Here is a 6,685-nt window from a genome sequence, read left to right as displayed (position 1 = left end):
TCTCGGAGTTACTCTTCACAAAACACCTAGGATTGATATTGGTCAAGCATGAAGCTTGGGGGGGGGGGGGGGGGGGGGTTTCACAAGTATTCTTGTGACTATTACAAGCAAAGTTTTCAAAATGATAAAAGGTCCTAAAACATAGTTTTTATAAAGGTTATATACACCTATGGAACCGGGGCCTCAGATAAATCTAAACATACATATGTTAGGTCTAAAATACCCTTAGAGAAGTCCTTGAGATAAATTGAGATCAAGGCTCTAAGGGTAACTTGTCGGGAGGTAACTTGGGTTAAATTTACAGCCACCTTAGGGTACTTGTTGAGCTATGAACTTGTCATGGAAGTTATTGAGTAACATATCCTCTGAGACATAATAGAAGCTTGGAAGCAATGGAATTCATCTCATGAGCCACGTAGGTGCACAAAGTAGCTTCCTTGACCATGTTGGCAAGGTCTTCTTATAACTTCCTTGCTTTGGCTCTTGTGACTGGCCCTTGTGTGATTGGCCTAGGGAATGGTCCTCCATCATCCTCTCCTTCTTGAAAAGGGCATAACCTCAGGCCATCACCATTTTGATGTGTAAGGGCTCCATTGGTTCATCTTCCTCCATGGTGTCATCATGCTACTTTTCATAGAACGTGAGGTCTCTTACATTGAATGTGGGGTTGACTCCATATTCCTCAGGTCAATGAAATATGCATTTTCACCGACCATCCTTAGCACTTTGAAAGGTCCATCACCCCTTGGAGAGATCTTGGAAGTCTTTAGGTTAGGAAACCTTTCCTTCCTGAGGTGCACCCACACTAGATCTCCTTCCTTGAATAGAACTTTCCTCCTATGCTTGTTCTTGCTTCTTGACACATCTTGTGCAAGATTTTCAAGCCTCATCATAGCCCTTTCATGTATCTAATTGATGTGCTCCACCTAGTTCTCTGCATTGAAGTCACACTTCTCTTTGCAAGGCAAATGACTAAGATCAAAAGGGGTTAGGGGGTTAGTTCCATAAACACACATAAATGGGCTCATATTGGTGGATGAATGTAGCATAGCCCTTTCATGTATCTAATTGATGTGCTCCACTTGGTTCTCTGCATTTAAGTCACACTTCTCTTTGCAAGGCAAAAGACTAAGATCAAAAGGGGTTAGGGGGTTAGTTCCATAAACACACATAAATGGGCTCATATTGGTGGATGAATGTATGGCTCTATTGTAAGCAAAATCCACATGAGGTAGCATATCTTCCCAAGAATTAAGGTTATTCTTAATCATTTCCCTAAGCAAGGTTCCTAGGGTTCTATTAATCACTTCAGTTTGGCCATCAGTTTGTGGGTGGCTGGATGTTAAAAACAATAATCTAGTTCCTATCTTTCTCATAGTTTTTTCCAAAAGTGGCTCAAAAACTTAGTGTCTTTATCACTCACAATGGTCCTAGGTACTCCATGTAGCCTTACCACCTCACTAAAGAATAGATTAGCCACATTAGTAGCATCATCAATTCTATGACAGGCCATGCAGTTTGCCATCTTACTAAACCTATCCACCACTACAAAGATAGAATCTTTACCCTTACTAGTCCTAGTCAACCCCACTATGAAGTCCATACTAATGTCAAACCATGGTGAACTAGGTGTTGGCAGTGGTGTGTATAATCCTTGAGGTTTCACTTTGGACTTGGCTTTAAGACATTCAATGCATTTTCTAAGCATAGTCTCTACATCTCTAAGCATGTGTGGCTAGAAGAAATGAGTGTGGAGCATGGCATAAGTTTTATCCCTTCCAAAGTGTTCCATGAGTCCTCTCTTGTGAGCTTCCTCAAAAAGAAAGAGCTTTAAGGAGCACCGAGGAATGCACAACTTCACTACTAGGAAAACGGCTTTTTAGCCCGGGTGTATAAAGGCATAGAACCTGGATATACCCAAAAACGGTCCGGGCTTCAGGTCTTTGGGCCAAAATGTATTGAGCCCGGAGAACCTTTCACAAACCCCGAGCTCTATAGTTGTAAGAGAGCACGCTTGACAGAGGTTGTTTAGCGCGGACCAGTTTCACGCAAATCCAGGCTTTATAGTTAAAATAGTGCATGGATAAGAAAGGCTTTTTAGCCCAGATCACCTCCCCTATTGAATATCGGGACTGTGTACTCTTATCCAGAAAAACAGATTTGTACCCAATAATAATTCACTTTCTTGTATATATTAGCATTAATAATCTGAAATTTCAACAATGTATAACGTATATTAATAATTTGAAAGTTATAATATTCCAAATATCATACATCAGTATTTTGACATCCAACACACAATATAATTGTTCACTTAATTTCATAGTCCTAATTGATTGATTGTCTTAATGCAAATGAATTTCAACATTGTTTCATCGATCCAAATCCACCTTCATTAGATAAATCATTCTTGACATTTGACATCCTGCAAATAATAATGAACATATTTTAGATAATTATAAAAAAAATCAACAATAAAGATAGTAAAAAATACCTAAAAAGTAGCAACTAAAGAGATAAAACATAGGAGATGGTAGGAATAAGTTCAAATTGTAAAGCTTTACACAAACCTTGAGCAATAATGAGCATCACAGAAATGTGGTGCCTGGAAGACGACCCAAAACAACTGCAAAACATTATGAAGATCAACTGAATGAAAATTTAGTAGCTATTCAAGCACACTTTTTGAATTATGTTCTGTATTAACTCACAAATATGGGGGTTTGCTGATTCATGATTCACAAATGCAAGTGAAACTCCAACCTACAAATTCAGAAATGATGAAGATCAACACATGCCTTATTGATTCTCATTCTTATTAAGTAAGTGTTTACTTACCCCAACAAGAACACCAATCTCTATACTAAGGAATAAAGTAGTTAAAAAAGTTATGGTCCAAAGATTTTTTTTTTTATCTATACGGCATAAAGGTATAGCCTCTTCATAGTCCATCTGCAAAGACAAAGATAAAAGCTCAAGAACAAAAGCCAAAGACACGAACATATGGATTTGGAGTACAAACTCACCAAGCCCATAACAGCAGATATCACAATGGCAGCTAGAGCACACTGTCAAATAGCATAGGAAAATTAGGTATATTTTAAGTAACATTCTCTTAAGCATACAAATTACAAAGGTTAACAAAAACGCGCGGTATGTATTCAAATAATTTAGTCATGAACAGAAGAGCACATCCCATTATTGTCCCCAAAATAACTCTTGAAAAAACCCTTTTTGCACCACTCTCATTGTTCAAAGATGATCTAGAGAAGGAGCCTGAAAGATAAAAGTTTATTATGAGAGATGAGATTATGCATTGATCTAGTTGTGAGAATAAATCGGGAAATAAATCATAAGACATCAATTTGGTAAAAGAAAATTTTTGACCTGTAGTTGGGTATGATGAGAAGAATGATCCCACAATGTTGGAGACTCCAAGACCAAATAACTGCAAGTGATAAAGTTTGATTTTACAAAAAAAGTTTACCTTTGATTGCCAATCAATAAAGTTAGAATACCTCTTGATTTGAATCCAACTCATAGCCATTCTTTGCTGCCAACACTTTAGCTATTCCAACGGATTCCTTGAGTCCATATGCAATTAAAGTAAATTACTAATCTATATGAAAATGAAGAAAGTGGGAAGAGAAAGTATGGATATTCTTTTACCAGTATAACAACACCAGTGATAAGGCATACAGTTGGAATCAAGATGGTGAAGTATGCGAAACCAGTGATATGTCATTCATTAATCTCTCTTATTACCAGGCAAAATGGAGATGGCTAATTCTTCCATGAAATGGTGGATTAAGTTACTATTACTTATCAAGGAATTATAAATCACAAGATATGGTTGATGAAATCCAAAGAAGCAAGATTGAAAATGAATTTATGCATGTTTGTTAATGTATTCAGTTTCGCATATTAAAATTGCAATATGAACAAGATTGGTGCATATTTATGTTTTGGTCATAAATTTTAATTTAATTTTCTTAAATAAAAAATCATTTTCATGCATTCTTACCACACTAATGGAAGACGGTTTAATTATTTTCACAAAAGCTGTACCCAATACAACTCCCTTAAGAGGGCCTGCTACACAAAGAAATCGCAAGTACTTCTTTGTTTTCCCCTAAACATAAATGGTCATAATGGATATTAATTCAAATCAGGTCACATAATACAATGCAAAGTATCAGACAAAAAGAATGTAATTCAGTCTTACCAAATGCTTCATAATAAGGAGCACAACTCGAATACATGATCCCAATACAAATGGTTGCCATGTGAACTACAAAAGGAGAGACAAACTGAACATTTAAACATGAAAGTTTTCTCACAAAGAACAAGGATATATTGAATCAATTGAGCTCAAATTATCTTAACTTAAAACACAATAGAATGCACATGAGAGATCTATGTATAAGTGTATTACTGAACCAGGTCTGATGAAGAGAAAAGCAGAAAAATGATAGGTGACAAAATGAGTTTAAGTAACTAAGAGCAATGTCTTATCACTGAAAATTTTCTAGCAGGAAAATAAATACTACAAAGCATACATGACATGGAAATTTTCTAGCAGGAAAATAAATACTACAAAGCATACATAAACAGAAAAATAGAATGAAAATGTGAACTGAGCAAAATTTAGAATGGAATCAGACATGCACGTGCAACATGCCCCACTTATCCCAGAAATGATACTTTCAATCAGGGTAACGATTTTCGTGGCCTTACTTATGTCATATCGAAGAAAGTACTTTGCTTGAGAGAAGGCAATCGCTATAGCAAATGCAGTAGTAAAACCAGAAATCACAAATGACTAACGAAACAAATAATCCATCCCAACCTATAAAGAAAATGAAGAAAAAAGCAAATAAGCGTCTGAAACACACACAAAATTCCTATTAAATTAGCCATAAATTTACAAACTGAACCTTAAGAGTCCCATTATGCATTCCAACACATCAACCATAAGAGCCAATAAAATTGCAAGCTTTGTGTATAAGGCATCAGATGAATCAACAATGTTAATGTATTAGAGACCAGGATGGACACCAAAGCCACAGGACCAACAGCAAGCTGTCGTGATGACCAAAAAATGGCATACATGAATACATGCATCACCCCAGCATCTGTTGCACAAGGGAAAAAAGTTCATCTAATAAAATAAACAAGCTTGTTTATAGAATTATAAAACAACATGCAATATGTTGTACTGGATGTATGCTAATCCCCTCCTAAAGGAAAGATATATGCTTACAGAGTCCATATATTGAACTTAGCCCAGCTAACTTTGCATAAGACATGACCCGGAGTAACAAAGTATTCAATCATCACTTTAATAGGAATAAAATGACAAAGTAAAGTACTTGGAAAGCAAATTTTTTCATTCCAGGTACATTGTGATTAAGCAACTGACTTGTGGAAAATATGCAATCCAGAAAATCAAGACTCAGAAAGTAAGTAATTTACACTTATTATGCAGGACATGAATGAATGATCAAAAATCATGGAGAAAACACCGACGAACAATTCTATATGTGCAATCTGTACTTGTATCTAGCATATATATAACTATTTAGTCGCCAATTGCAACAAAGAAAACACTATAAGTTCAAACATACTTAACCAACATAAAAAAGGATAGGTAAGTCGTGAAAAGTACTCTTGCCTATCTAGGAAATCCAGTCTAGATAACCCAATCTAACAATAGTTGCTTGACACGATTGAGTTTTTCTCGAATAGGAGAATTGCTAACGAATCATGAGCTCTGTAAATTCGTAAAATAGAAGAATAAGAAGAAAACAGAATAAAAGAAATAGAATTCATTGCCATATGAAGTGAAGTTGCAAGAAACAGAAGAATTGTCTATGCTAATCCAATCTAAAGTGTCTTTCTCCACCGAATTCTCAATTGCAAATTATTTGAACTCGAACACAAATATTAAAACGAGATTCACCTGAGGAATAAGCATGACACCTAGAGTGACACCAGCAACAACATAGTTCTGCAAGTACTCATTAAATTGATAAGATCTAATCCAGTGATAGTAAGGGAGGAAGACGCAAATCCAATCCTCTAAGAAATTGGCGTTCTTCTTCCTTGTTAGCTAGCTTTCACGGATCATATCTTCATGCACCACAGCCTCAAATCAATATGAAATCAATGAGAACACAAAATATACATGAATATATCAATAATTGATAGGCATGTCATATTCACATATTCACTGAACTTAAATAAAAGTCCATTAAAGATATTGCTAGTTAATAGAATCAAAACAGTATATTGTTCACGATTTAATACACATTTATTAAGCAATTGAATAAAGTGAACACAATTTAAAGGCTATACTTGATCTCTTGTAATTAAAAGGGTAGGTGTAGCCTTAGAGTTTTGCTCAGACATGGGTAGCTTTGGAATGATAGGTTCTACCTGGAAGACATATATTGACACATAATCTTTAGCTGAGCACCACTAGAACCAATCTAACAAATACATCTCACCGAGGAAAACTAATTATCTTTAACCAACTACTTCAACCAAATATCATGTATACTATTAACTAGTCATAAAACTCAGCCAACAAAACAGAGAAGCTCAAAACTAACTGCAAATCAAGACTAAACTAAAATTTTACATCAAAAAGACACAAGTTTAATGTCCCTGCAATACCAGACAT

General features: G+C 35.5%; 1 pseudogene; it reads right to left on the bottom strand.

Annotated features, from left to right (window-relative positions):
* Positions 1 to 2,372: 2,372 nt before the first annotated feature.
* Positions 2,373 to 6,685, bottom strand: LOC141251498 (uncharacterized; annotated as a pseudogene).

The sequence above is a fragment of the Phyllobates terribilis genome, unplaced genomic scaffold (genome assembly GCF_046119375.1).
Source record: "Phyllobates terribilis strain yellow unplaced genomic scaffold, ASM4611937v1 Scaffold_7154__1_contigs__length_39601, whole genome shotgun sequence".
Taxonomy (NCBI): Eukaryota; Metazoa; Chordata; class Amphibia; order Anura; family Dendrobatidae; genus Phyllobates; species Phyllobates terribilis.
The sequence above is the reverse complement of the archived record's forward strand: the minus strand, read 5'-3'. Positions and strand labels throughout refer to the sequence as shown.